Source organism: Numida meleagris, chromosome 13 (genome assembly GCF_002078875.1).
Source record: "Numida meleagris isolate 19003 breed g44 Domestic line chromosome 13, NumMel1.0, whole genome shotgun sequence".
Taxonomy (NCBI): domain Eukaryota; kingdom Metazoa; phylum Chordata; class Aves; order Galliformes; family Numididae; genus Numida; species Numida meleagris.
This window is the reverse complement of record NC_034421.1, coordinates 1,608,858-1,622,873: the sequence shown is the minus strand read 5'-3', so window position 1 is coordinate 1,622,873 and position 14,016 is coordinate 1,608,858. Positions and strand designations below refer to the sequence as shown.

Sequence of the window (14,016 nt, the reverse complement as noted above, 5' to 3'; positions counted from 1 at the left end):
GTGATCAGAAATAAAAGCAATACCGTGTGGAAAGTCGACTGCAAGGCAAAAAGCACCGAGGAGCAGCGCACAGCTCTGCCAGGCAGCACGCCAGCAGCAGAAAGAAGCACGGCTCCTTGGCCCGAGGCTTCATCTGCACAGCGTGGAGACCGTCACTGTAACCTGCACCATAGGATTTACGCAGGCCCCAGTGCCGGCCTCTGCCATAACAAAGACACTAACATTTCCACCTGTTCTCCGCCAGCTGGAGCATTTATCCCTGACAAAGAGACTTAGATCAAATCCTGTTATACCCACGTGGGTAGAGACCCCGTGCATCATACCCATATCATTCTTTATGTGGCCGAACCACCAAGTTATTATCCCACCTGATGTTGTTCCAGTACTGCACTCAGATTAACATCAGGCTGAGATGCGTTCCAGCATTTTTTTTTTTGCTTTTTTTTTTTTTTTAAATCAAAACCATACAAAAACATTTCTCTGGCTTTATAAATAAAATGTACACGTGGGGAAATAAAAGTACAGATGCATCATTTGAATACACAAATACAGTTTTCACAGAGGACTGCGAATCGGGTTTCTTCTGCTGTTATAATTTACAATTACTTATCACATTAGTTCCTAATTGTCTTTTCAGAGTGCACTCAATTACGAAATTAGAATCCTTATCTTCCTGTAGCAGCCACCTTCTAGACGGATCCCCATAAAATGTGCAAATTGACTAGAAGATATTTTTCCTTACACCACTGCTGCTCATCAAAAGGTTGTCCTAAACCAAAGCTAAAGCATGCGTCTGTTTCTCTGGTGAAGGAAGCAAACCAGCTGGTTTCTGGAACCACTTTTTAGTCACTTGCTTATACAGGGACCAGCTGGTGCCACAAATTAGCTTTTTGTATTTCACAAATTCGTAGCTCTACTTTAAGACTAACCTTTGGTGTTATTCTTGTATGTCACCGTCTTTTAAACAGGCAATCTTTTGCTTTGAGCGAAGCAGGAAGAAAAGCATACCTTCCATTTCATTCTTTCCTGCTCTCCTGACACTAGCAGGCGTGAGGTCTCACTGTCTCTGGATACAGCCATCCACTCTGAATGGGCTGAATCAATTAGCAAAGTCAATTCATTCCACGCTCGAAACATTATTGTATGCTCCTACATCACAGCTCGTGGTGAGCAAGAGCAGAATACAAAACCCAAGTGAAACCCAAAGCTTTTTTAAGAAGCTATGATAAGCGCTCCCCCAGCCAACCCCAGCACAGCGAAACGCAACGCCCAGGTACCAAGGCCCAGGGATGAACGCTTTTCAGTTGTAAATATGTCTCAAATACTATATGTATTGTGAGGCAGAAAATAGAATCTAAGCACCTTTCAGGTCTACCAGGATCAAATGTGTCTCATCTGGAGCAGGAATTCTTTGGCATACTACAAATTCAAGTGGTAACAGCCTGTGAAAAAGGGAATTTAAATATTAATGACTGCACAAATAACGAGCTTCATCCATTTGCAGTGCCATTTATTTCCCTCCTCCACACACTCCAGAATGCGTTATTTGTATTCCCTTCTCTGAAAAGATCTGAATGCAGCACGCCACACCAATTCATAAAACAGTTATACCACAAGGAAGGCTTTATGTCAGTACACTGCCATACATGTGAACACTCAGGCATGAGGCACTGCATGCCAACACTACCACAGGCACACAGGAGCCTGAAACAATCTGCAGATCTGCACACTGCTGCTGGTTTTCCCGATGCAGGAGCCCTGCTTCTTGCTCACACTGCCCCTCTCCCGGCCAACCCCTCAGCTGGGGTCCGCACAGGAGAGGGAACTTCTGTCAGCCTGCTGTCACGTGTTGTGAGAAAGGTAGGAGACAAACACAGCACAGCAGCACTGCAGAGCCAGGTGACAAGGAGCACCTTGGAAAGCCCGAAAAAAATCCTACAGTTTCAAGAGCATCCCTAGGAAAACCCAGAGCTGCGTTACAGGTAACCCTTCGTAACATTTCATTCCCTTTCCAACCTTCACTCGCCATGACATTTTTATATTTTTAATAATTTCAAGGTAAATGTATGCAAAATTATGCAGTTGAAATAAGTGGTTAATCGTTATTAATTCCACTGGTATTCTCTGCACTAACAGTAACCGTTATTAACCTATTTGACAATGTTGTGGATTCCTCTGGCATTAATGTGGTTGTAATATGTAAATCCATAGGAATTCAATTGTAAATTACCATTATTCGATGTACTTAGCTTTGATGCATAATTCTGCAATTTGTGCAGAAGAAAATTACATGCTGACTCATGAGACATAAGTTTTCAGGGTTTCGTAAGACCAAATGTGAATAATTGGTACCTATAATTACACAAAAATGTAAGCCAGATATAAAATGCAGCTACAACACATTACAGGAAATATACTACTTATGTCCTTAGCCGTGTTGCTTAAAGGAAAACGTTTCCTATTAAACTAGCTATTTGCATTAACTACTCACGTACCACAGATTGACTTTAAAGCTAGCAGAATGTCAGCAGCAGTAAAGGCCTTAATCTAAGGTATATTAAAAAGGCAGTTTTAACACTTTGAGTTTTAAACGTATTACTTTTTAATCCGACAGAATGCCTCAAGGGTCCGTTTCACAGGCAGCAGCTGTCTTCAGAGTACACGGGATGACACCCTGCCAAAATCCCAATCTTACCACAAAGATGTCATGCTACTGAAGGTTTTGTCTGAACCTCCCTTAAACCCTTCAAGTCCAAAGGGTTTCACAGAGCTTGGGGCAGGTCCTAGAAAAAGGAGGAAAATTTGGACTACCCCTACTCCAGTACCCGCTCCCATTAATTCTATGGCTTTGTATGAAGTTGCTGGAAGAAGTCAGAAAAGACACGGTATCGGAATGTCAATCATGTCCAACCAAGATTTGATCCTCTGCTCTCAGAAGCATCACTGAATTCAAACAGAGCTCTGAGAAACGACCAGAATTTTTATCCGCACACTTTAAAGGGACTGATCTTTTAGAGTTATTCACCTGAGTAATTTCATTGATGTTGAAATTTAATAGAATTGCTCACACATACATTGGAGGTTAGTAGTCAGTAAAAACCTCCGTGTCAGTCAAGTTCAGGTAAGAACTCAAATAAAAGAAACATTTTTGCTCCAGACTGTGCAGCGGTACGAACCTGGGCTGAAAATTTCATGAGAGGAGGCTTTTATGATCTTCTCACCTCAGTCAGTAATACCGCAAGAACAATCTTGTTGTTGTGAAGACCAGATGTGTCAACTTGAGGTGAGAGATTCTTCTTGCTCCATTTTGAATTTGGAGCCTGAAGATTTTTAGTGCCAACACAAGAACTCATCTCTGATGGAAGTCAAACTCACACCTGCTGATAACCAAGTTTCAGAAGGCAGCTGGGTTTCTACGCCAAATGCCACCTTTGAGCCAATAAGGACTAACATCTGTTCATGCTCTTAGCAGAAAAGCACTACATCTCCTCGGCTAACGATGTCCCTCTCCAGGTAGAGTCATTTCTCCCTTCTCCTGGGATTCATTCTGGTTTAGCAGTGCTGTTGCCAAACTATGAGACAGGAACGAGCAGTGCTGCTCTGGGAGCACAGCAGCAGAGCTGCTCTGATGGGGTCATGTCAGCACCTTCCTTCGGCAGGGAACCTGAGCGTGCTGGACACCAGGAATCAGCTGCACGTTTCTGATCCCAGTACACAGTATGAGAAAGGAGAACATACGAAGGTCACCGAAATCTTTTGGAAAGAAATCTATCCATTCCTAGGAGCACTGTGCTACATTCGTAATATCTGAGGGCTGCAACAGTAGCAGGTGAAAAGCAAAGAAGTGATTTTTATGCACTTCCATGTATACACAGGCATTTTTACTGACTGGTAAAACTGTTCCTTTGCTCCTTGGCCTATACTGTCTTATGCTCTTTTTACTGAAGAAAAGTGAGATCTCAAGAATGCATCCTCCTGAAAACGACACAAGGACTGAAGAAAATCTCTACTGAATTTGAAGAGATGCAATACAAATGCACTTTATGACAAAAATCATCAAATCTAGAGAAAAGAGTTCTTATCCTTTCGAGAAAGGGAGACTTTTGATGCATTTCCCATCCAGAAAAATAGACACGAGTCATCTACTATTGCTGAAATACTGGAGTCCTGATTCGTCACTAAGAACAACTTCTCACTTTGATGTTAGCATAAAGCTGAAAATATTTAAAAGGGAATAACAATAAGAAAAAACGGCTACGTTTTTAAGACCCTCCATCCAGCATGACCAGAAAGCTTCCCTGCTGTTCCCTCCTTAATTCAGTTTGGGATTCCAGTTTTTCATGGTTTCTCAAGCTGTTACTGGAAGAAAACACTCAACTTTCAGCATCCTGCCTCTGCATGAGGTCTGAAGCCTCTGTGACAGTGGTCTGAAGAGCTTGCACAGGGGCTGCTCAAACCACTGTTGAGGTCCACAAAGGTTTGTAATGCTGTTGCTCTAGCAATGACATTCTGTAGCACCACACACCAAAGGCATCGCGTGGTGCTGGAGGAACATCACAGCTCTCCTCCTCCTCACCTCCTGCTGCACTGTGCCCGCATGGATCAATACCTGCATCCTCCAAGTGACAAGTCCACGTCCCGTCTTCCTGTCTGCACATCAAATCCAGTGATTAAAAGAGAGCCAAGCCTGTGATCTCATTACACAAATAAGACAAAATTATGTTCAGTACATTCCTAAATTAATCCAGCATTTCAGGGTGGCATAATCTGTGGTGCAGCAGAAATTCAGCAGCCTTACATCTATCAGAGCAATTATAGTGAATGTAAAAACATACTTTGTCTTTTCTGCAGCAATACTCTGCTTCGCTCTGCTCTTTCCTGCTTTAATGAATGCAAGGACCTCAGGTGTTCTTCAACCTTTATAGACAACAAAGCACAAGCCCACAATTGGCTCAAATCCTTTCTGTTCTGCCTGCAGCTACAGCTGTCCAAGTGAGATTTTTGTCATTTTAGAGTCAAAGGATTTTTTTTTAAATTATTGATGGCCAAGACAGTCATACAATATTTAGTAGATTTAGCTACCTCCAAACTGTGTGAAGTTTTAATCCTTCCTCCTCCATTTACAGAAAGCACAGATGCAGACACAAGACAAACTAAGCAGCTTCGTGTTCCTTCAGCTTCAGACTATATCCATCAGCTGGCACTGCTGCAGCCTTACAGTGAGACAGCCAACCTGTACAACACAGCTTCCCTAGGAAAGAACAGACTGAAGCATGCTACCTACAGAACAAAACATTTGACATCTTTACAAAATAGAAGGGTAGGGATTTCCCCATAGAGAAAGTGGGGAAGACTCTGTATGGACTTCTGCTGATCACCTTTCGACATCTTTCTGTTTTAACAGAAGAACTGTAGGAATGAGAGCAGCATTAACCCCAATGCAGAGGAAAAGGGAAAGTGTTGATGAACAGCCCAGTACGTTCTCTGTAAGTATGTTATAAAAAAAAAAAAACAAAAAAAAAACACAGAAAGCAGAAAAACGCCAACAGAGAACCAAGTAGGGCTGAACTGTAGATTACTCAATGCACACGCATTTTTCCAAAGGGAATAAGCTTTCCATAAAACTATCAGCTTTTCTTGTTTTTGGTTGAATAGCCTCACTGGGAGACTTTTAAACTTGACTTTTTGGCCCCCTAAGGAACAGTGCAAAAATGGAGCAATGACAATCACTGGAGCCTGTTCCTACTGATGTTAATATAAGCTCTACATTGCATGCTTATGTCAACAGCTTTACAAAAAGGATCAGCCAGTTTTAAATGCTCAGGACTCTGTAAACCTGAAAAATGTTAACTTCCACGAGAAGCAGAGAGCAGCACAGCATTTATCTACCCTATTAGATTGCCCTATCAATTTTCAGGGCTTGGATTCCCTGTTCATCTTTCTAACTTGGCAGAAGCCTTCCTTTACAGTTGCCTAGAAGAAATACATGTCAGAAGTTAGCCATAGTGATATTTTTTTTTTAATTAATTCTTATTGCAAGTGCTTAAAAATAAAACCAACAAAACAGTTTGTCAGATTTTCGGAGCGATCCAGCAGGGTTTGGCAGCACAGACTGTAGCTATCTAGTCTGCTAATCATACAGTTCTGCCCAGGACCGCTATACTCTAATCTCCCATTGTCAGGCCCATTCCATTTTTAAAAGGGCTGGATTTGATTATCAGAAATGGGTCAGCAAACCATTGTCAGAGATGAGAACTCACCCCCGCTACTGCATTCTGTAAGCTTTCCTTTCTGTAGCAGGAATGGTGGCCAGAGACCCGTCTCCCTCCCAGTGCCTTCTGAAGACCACTGAAAGGGTATTGGAGCCTTAGAAGGCAACAGAAGGGAACCAGAAGACATGAAGATGAAGGGCCTGCTGCTGAAAGACAGAACCTGCTTTCAACTGACAGAAGTAACCGTTTGCACCAGATACTTAATGAAAGGAGTTTCAAACAGCACTCACAACTGGAAGCGCCTGTGTAATGAGGGTAAAGGAAACAGAAGGGCCGAACATGATGACCCATAAACAAAGCGTGAAGAGAGGTAAAGGAGAAATCAAATTAATTGGTTTTACAGCTGACAGGCTAAAATCAGCTATGACTGTAAACTTTCACAAATAAAATACAACGTAATGGAAAAGGAAAAACAAGGACTGGTATTGCTCTTCCACTCACAGGAACAGAATTGCTTCAGTGGTTTTTTGCTTCACTGAAACCAGTTGGACACACGTCCTTGCTGAGCAAGCAGAGTCCAGCAGAACTCAGGCTGCTGTCCCCAGGTTCAAACATGCATAATACATGTGCCTCTGACAGCTTCTCCCAGTTGCAGAGCTGCGTGTCCTCATTTATTAGGATACAGAGGTTTAAGTTGGGACTGGGAGTCAAAAGCCACAGGGTCTATGGCTAATTACCCTGTTAAAACAGGCCCAGGAGCCCTAAGGCAGATTAACTTCTCTGCTTGAAATGAAGATCTGCTTGTAATTATCTTCAGTGTTGTTTCCTACTTCACTTGCTCATCTCCCAGTATTTTTTCAATTACATCCAAAACCCACAATAAAACAGCATTTTATTGCTAAGCCAGGCACTCCAAAATTAAAAAGTGCCAGAATTAGAACTGCCTGTGCAACTCCAGTTTGGCCCCACTGTATATACACATGGTTTTAATTATACCATCACGTGGTATTTTATCCATAGGACCCTTGATTAATTTGCATTCTGAACAGTACCAAGAACTTCAAGACTAATAAAGAGAATTGCAGCTTGTAAAGTACCAGCTCATCTGCCCTTCTGAAGACTAACAAATAGTTCAGGAAAGTACTCATCTTTGTGTTTGTATAGGTTTGGAGAAAGAAGAAAGCGTAACAGTACCAGCTGTGACCAACACAAGGCGGTCACCCACCAACACGGGAAGAGCAGCTAACACCGTTCTGCTGCCTTGTTACAGGCTGTACAGCAGCACGTGGTGAAGAACCACCTCTGTTTTAGCAGCTCAGGAACAGAATGCATTCCGTCCCACACAACAAGAAAAGGTTTCTCCCAGTGCTGTCCAGATACAAAGCTAGAGAACACCAGCTCCTAATGCCATCACAGCAGTCACTCCAACTGGGTACCAGTGGGTAAGCCTGCCATCCTCACATCACTCGGCATCTCCATGGCACACAGCCCAGAAGTTCCTCAAAGATTCCTGCTAACAAACTGGAACCTGGACTGCTTTTGCAGACTACCACAGAGGTGTGGAGATGGGTCAGTACGACATTACGCCAGCAACCCTTTAAATGACTTGACTAACACTCTTGATGTGCAGACACTACACTTGGATTTCTAACAACGCATCCATGCCACCTACACCAGGCAAGTGAGCCCCTCTGCGTGCGGAGCCATGCCCCGAGCTGTGCCTGACACCAGTCATTCCCTTTAAGGGCACCAAGGGTGCACGAGACCACCTGCCAGACAGAGTGAGAGGGCCTGGGGCAGAGAGGTTAACAGACACCCCCAAGGACTCCGAGCATTAGAACAACAGTGAAAGAAGTGGCAAGACCACTGACTTTAAAACCCTCTATTGCCTTGCACCATACAGATGTGAAAAAAAAAGCACCACAACCAAAAAAGCCGAAAACAAACAAACAAAAAACCCTGCACAATTCAGACTATTCCTTTTAAATTGTATGTTTTCAAATCCCAACTATTCTGTGCTTCTTCTCCTTTTAAAGCTAGTACGTGTATTCACTGTGGCAACAAAAGCAACAGAACCAAGCTGCACATACATCATCTTTTGTTTTCCATGGGGATGTGCTGTGAGTACTTGGACAGCTTGCATAAGCTACACTAAAAACCTTGAATGCAAGTTTCATCTGAAGTCAATCAAAATGCCAGCTGGATCCTTTACCACTGGCCACAATAATTTTCTTGCTGAACTGCAAAGGAGTCCACACTGTTCTCTCTTCCGAAATAAGTCTCGAGCGCGTATTTATAACCTGGGGTACACTGTCTACGTGCCTGGGAGCTTCTCTGTTTGTTTCACTAGCATTGTTATATTTAGTCTTCTCTGTTCATAAAATATCTGAAATACACTCTCCAAATAGTAAGTAAAGAGGGTAGAACTTTTCATTCTTTTCAACACATAAACCACTTGTTTGCACTTTACACAAAGGAACATGAGAAGTTTAAAACGACAAAGGCTGAAATCATACAGGAATCTCAACAAGGAACGTCAAGAAGAGCAATTGTTAATAACATAGGAAAAGCAAGCTTTCCCAAAAGATAATATTTAGGTTACTCTTATAAAACAAAACTATTGTAAAGTTGCATTTTTAATGTATGTGATTTCAAGAAAAGCATTCAAGTAGCTAAAAACCCACATTTAAAGGTTGCAACTGTTCAGATAAACAAGCCACAGAAGTTCCACAGTAAGCATGTACTCAGACAACTTTGTGCTCATTGCTCTAGTTGGAGCATATTATAGAAGTTTCTTCTTGCAACGCACTCCAAAATTTAAGAGAAAGCAGAATAAAGTCCCAAAGTGAAATTCTCATCTGAATTCACTTCCAGTTTTATTTGGGCAGTTTCCTCTCACTTTTTAATTAGCTCCTCTGACACCATAAATGACACATAATAGCGAGGGCTTTTTTTTCCCCCCATTAAGAAATCCACAAAGTACAACAAACACGCTCTTCTGACAACACCTAAGTATTCCCAGAGCTATGAACATTCTTCAGTTTCACAGACACAGGCAGCCTAGAAGAGCCTGAAAAGAAATCTCACAGCTCACAGAAGGCAGGGAACAGGCGTCTAGGAAATTATAGTTGCTCACCTACGACATGGCAGAGGGCCATAATCCCAGCCTCAGAAACAAGAATGGAAACTCCCTTAACAACAACTCTCTGAAAGGAGACCAGTCAGTTCAGAGCAGCCTTTCGCAGCGATCTCTGACACCATATGTACAAGTAGCAGTTGTGAATCTATTGCTCTAGCTAATTTACACGTTAGATAATTGCTGGCTAATTAGATACTGCCGTATCTTCTGCTAGAAGCAGTACATCCTACAGCATTCATCTCCGACATGCTATGCTGGCATAGGAGCAGCAGTCCTTCCCATTACCAGGGCACAGCACCGCTCTGGAGACGTGCTGTGCCAACGCAGGCACAGGAGGGAACTCCACACGAAGAATTTACTTCCACCCCACGCAACGTTTCCCTGAAGGTATTCAAGAAATGTTTAGATGTTGTACCAAGGGACATGGTTTAGTGGGGGAACATCGGTGGTAGATGGATGGTTAGACTGAATGATCTTTTCCAACCTTGGTGATTCTATGATTTCTATAGCAAGCCTTCTTTCATGGAGAAAGTACTTCCTTAATATAGTATTCAGAAGATTCAAGGAATGAGTAAAGTCCTCCCCGTTAAAAGCAAGGGGGTGAAAGAGCAGTTGCACACACGTTGACGACCCTTTGACTTATAGCACACTATTCCCATTTCTATTAGCGATCGCTTGTCCTGCAACATCAGCCAACTTTACTATTCTGTGACGGATCTTCAGGAGATGATCAATAGTTTGCACTGCACAACAGGCTTCCCTTTATTTGATTATTGGCAAGATGTGAACCAAGATGTTACAAGACAAGAAAGCATCTTCTGGCTGGTCAAGCAAGTGCCGATGGGTGGTTAGAAACAGAGCTGCATTTAAGTTAGCACCTGACTGGGGAGATGAGGAAGAAGCAGGAATACCTTTCAGTCTAAGCATCATCATCTCTCAGCTTTAAAAAGACACAAGATGAAAAAACTGAATAATATTTTGCAATTATAGCACCATTATATCAGAGTGAGCATCTTTGCTGCGTTTCTCTTACAAAAACATTGTTTAATTACTCTGCCACAAGATGAATTATGTTCAGCTGCACTCCCTTCACACCTAGCACGCAACAGCCTAAGAAATCACAAAAGGCTCCTCACTTGCATCAGTATAAAGGTTAATGCCATCCCGAGGGACTTTTGAGCATGTTATTCACAGGATAAATGATTCTGAACTAGCACATGATTTTTGCACATCAGTTTACTGGCCAACTTAAAGTAAATGAAGGAACTGAATACTTGAGAAAAAGCTAGAGGGAACACTTCAGGTGAAAGCATGCAGCATTTTATTTCTGCCCAAGTAGCAGCTACTTTGACAAAAGCTAATTTTCTCCTCCCTCGCCCACCAGTGGTACCAGAGCTGTACCATGCTTTGAGTCACGACACTTGTTCTCTGCAGCTGCCAGTAAGCAATGATTTTGTGCATTAGGAAACAGGAGAAAGATTAATCTTTCTATACTTGAAAGTTAAGATTACTTTATCAAAAAAGTAAAAAAAAAAAATCCAAAGAACTGATGTAAACACTTCCTGGAGGGAAGATTTAAGGAAAATATGCTCCACCACTCCAAAGACCGCAAGAATCTTAACCAACAGTCTAATTTCTCTGCTAACTTCAGACGAAGACAGGAGGATCACTAGCACAGCCAGCACTGGACGCACAGCTTTGAGCCCCTGATCAAAGAGCTACAACAAACCTGCTCACAGCTCAAGTTACTGGAACCCTCTGTATTTGAGGCACTCATTTTCACGCACTGCAATCTCAACAAAGCTGGTAGGCAACCTCACTTGCCATTCTGTACCTTGAATTAAGTCATCAAATTTACATCACAAAGAATAAATACGTTATAATGAGTTTAATTCCTCCCCTCACTCTCTTAAGCAGTAGACAGCATGAGATGCACCCACTGCAGTTTCTTCAATTGTTGAAGAGGACTGGAAAGGGGAAAATTATAAATCCACTAATTAGCAGAGAAACAGCATATGTGGAATCTGGCCTCCACTGCAACCAACGGGAGCCTTGCCAACCAAGTTCACCCACTGAGTTGAACAACAGTTGTTGGAAAAACGTGAATAGCTCCATTAGGAGTTTGGAGCGAGAGAACAGAGTCACTTGGCAGTCAGTTACAACAGAACTGGATGACAGATCAATGAAACAGAGGATATTTACCTAGCATACTAAATTTTGCAACAATATCACTGCCATCAGTATGAAAACACAGCAAAGACGAGGTTTATCTGCATAGCCTTAAAGCCCAGAGAGTAAGCATTCCATCATGTGTTTTTAGCTCTATATGAAGGGCAGAAGACAAAGAGCACCCACAGCACAAGTCACAGGCTGCCCTCAGGGGAGGCTCTGCTCCATCAGTGGGTACCCTCCTCTTTCTGAGATGTTCAGCCTCAGTTCCTATTTGCACCAAATCATTAACATCTCCCCCCTTCACAGGTGAAGGAGCTCACCACAACAACAACAGCAGCAAGACACTCACCTTTAGCAGACCAATCGCTCCCAGAAGCAGCAGCAGCACCACTTTGCTCCTTCTCATCCAAAGAGATGTGCAAAAGGTTCACAGAAAGACATCCTTCTCACTCCTTTCCAAGGAAGCCAGAACCCTTTGTATTCTCATCTGCTGCAGAGCAGGCGCGTAGAGTCCATCTCACAGCTAGTGAGGTTCTGACTAGGACAGACCAGTTTTCCACACACATACACACACAAAAAAAAACAAACTTTTCCAGTTGGAGAAGGTACAAGCATCTCATCCCAGTGCACCTACAACACAGATGCACCCTTCAGCCCTCTTCAGAGCTTTTTATAGGTGATTGGGAACACCTGGCTCCCTCCCCCACCCCTGCTCCACCTCCCTCTCAGTTCTAGCCACACCTCACACAGACCTTGTCACCCTTCTCAACCAGCAATGAAAACTTGCACTTTTCTGGAACAGGTTCTCAGAGCTACAAATAGTAGAACATCTCCCTCCCACCTGTTAATCACCATGATTGCAGCTCTACTTATTGCCACCTGTTGTGAATCAGCCAGCTCCAGCACAGCTGGTGGCCCTCTGCTGAGCACAGGGTACAGAGGTAGGCTCTGGGCTCAAACGGTTAGAGATAATTAAAAACTTGGAAGACAATTAAACACAATTTTTCTCTTCACAAATAAAGCAGAGATTTTGTAACATTAATCTTGTTGACCCAGTCATTCTTTCAATAGAACCAAAAGCAATATTTTCCTTAACGTTTGTGAGCAAACTATACATAATTCAGAATTTAGCAGGTGAGGTAGGGGCAGGGGACAACCTCACATTCTTCTCTCAGCTCACAGATATCTCCTAACCAGACTGGGCAAGAAGCCTAAGGTGCATCAGAGAGACAACTTCATCTGATTTCATTCTAGCAATAGAAATGTGAGCCAGAGCTAGAAATCATCATACCGTTCTACAGACCACCAAAGGGTTCATAATGAAGTTCTGGGGTTTGGTGTGTTCAACAGTGAAGAAATACTAACATTAAGAGTGAAAAATTGCTTGTGCCAAAGAAATGGCAAAGTCATCTCTTCCAACAGAGCACTTAGGAAGGAATTCAGACACTTGGCTCTATTTGTTTATAACCTTCATCTCAGTTTGATCCCAAGAACTTTTCTGAAGATGCAGATAATGTATTAAGCTGCACTCCAGGACAGAAATAGGAAGGCCAAGAGGCAAGATAAGAGAATACTGCAGAGCCATATACTGTGCTAGACACAAAATCTTTGGACGGCAATTCAACAGGAATTAAAAGAACCACGATGAATAATTGATTTTTTTTAATGTTTACTGATAGACATTTTATTTGTGCTTCTGCTAAAACACCTGTTTTGTTTTAATATTCTGCCTCTGATGAGGTCTTTCATAAATATTTCTACTTCACGGTATAAAAAATTTAAGCTCTTAATTAAACCATCTTTGATGTTTTATAGCAATAAGTGCACTGAAATAAACGACAGCAGTTAACGAAATGTGCACATTTTTATAGGGATGATCACTGCTAACGTACGTGGGATAACATGAGAGCTGGCAGTGGCTCCATACTGCTCACAAGAAAGACTTTTTCATCACTGGGCTCTGAAGTGTATTAGTTAAAAGCAGCACCTCTGATAGAAGAAGGGAAGGAGGGAAGAGGTCACATTTTGCATTGTGAATGTAGTGGGTAGCAAGCTGCTGCCTGGCATTACTTCTTAGACACTTTCCCACTTGGTCTCAGGTATTTTCAAAATCAGAGCGCTAGTTCTTTGCATACTTATTTCTAAGGTATTTTGGAATTATTTTTGAACATCTACAAGGACTCTGGAGAAGCTCAGTGCAATGCAAAGACAATTTAGCTACTGAAGTTCTTGTCTATAGGTGTAGAAATTTCTGCACAAGCAGACAAGCTGCAAGAATTTTAAAAAAATATTTTAACCGTACATTTTGATGGCATGCTATTTGTGTATATAATTACTGAGCTGAAAAGTGCCTGTCAAATCAGGGTGACATTAGAAGGTACGAGGTAACCTTCTCATCGCAAGTCAAAGGCATCTCAGGAGTAGAAGCACAAACCCCTGTAAAGATTAGAAACAAGGCTTCACTTTCATTCCATTATGTTCTATTTTTTAAAT

The 14,016-nt window shown here is 42.3% G+C and overlaps 1 long non-coding RNA gene across 1 annotated transcript in view; it reads right to left on the bottom strand.

Annotated features, from left to right (window-relative positions):
* LOC110405872 overlaps positions 1-14,016 on the bottom strand; it is a 219,041-nt gene that overhangs the window by 117,783 nt on the left and 87,242 nt on the right. Inside the window, exon 7 of the long non-coding RNA XR_002443160.1 lies at positions 11,873-13,959. This is a non-coding gene — a long non-coding RNA (uncharacterized LOC110405872). The remainder of the gene's footprint in view (positions 1-11,872; positions 13,960-14,016) is intronic.